The sequence below is a fragment of the Octopus bimaculoides genome, chromosome 27, assembly GCF_001194135.2.
Source record: "Octopus bimaculoides isolate UCB-OBI-ISO-001 chromosome 27, ASM119413v2, whole genome shotgun sequence".
Lineage (NCBI taxonomy): Eukaryota > Metazoa > Mollusca > Cephalopoda > Octopoda > Octopodidae > Octopus > Octopus bimaculoides.
This window is the reverse complement of record NC_069007.1, coordinates 9,710,774-9,711,681: the sequence shown is the minus strand read 5'-3', so window position 1 is coordinate 9,711,681 and position 908 is coordinate 9,710,774.

The following is a 908-nucleotide window of genomic DNA, read 5'->3' as shown; positions in this document are numbered from 1 at the left end:
TATATATATATACACACACACACACACAAAGGAATTAAGACATTATATATATATATATATATATGACAGTACTAACAGAGATAAAATAATTTGAGACCAGAAAACTGTGGTAATTAATACAAGATGTTTCGTGTAAATGTCGAAAAGATAAGTTTCTGGTACAGGAAATAATAATAATAATAATAATAATAGATTAAGGTAAAGGCTCTTCCGCCACCACCATCTCAGTGAAAGAAAGGAAAAATCAAAGAAGCTGAGATACACATATACAAAGAAGAGAAAAAAAAACCCCAAAAAACAAAAACCTTTTCGAAATATTCTTTGTTCGTATTTTCTACATGTTCAGTGAATAATGATATAAATATATCACTAATGTTTATGAATAATAACCAACGAAATGTGTTTCTAAATAATATCGGTCCCCCCAAAAAAAACAGCAAAAGAAAAAAAGAACAAGTCCACCTGGTAAAAAAAAGAAGCATAATTAAAGTGAGGGTTAATTTTAAAAAATAATAATAACAAAACAAGAAGGTATTCCAATTTGTTGATTTAAAACAACAGAATCAAATAACAGTGACATTAATTGGACATGTATGGATGGATCTTTTGAACTAAGTTGAAAGAGGACTCGCTGTCTTTCTCTTTCAACTCTTGTTTTGGGATTATCACACGCACAGAGAAGGGCGGAAATTACTTATATATTCACACGTATATACACACGCACTGACACGCGCGCAAAAATTATATATATATATATACACAGATGTTACACCTTTTTTTTTCTTTCTTTTTTTAAATAACATACGTATGAGTGTGTGTGTTTTGAGGTTCGTTGCTGATAACCTACACGCTTTCTTTCTGCTTCTGTTATACACACACACACAGAGACTATATATATATATATATAT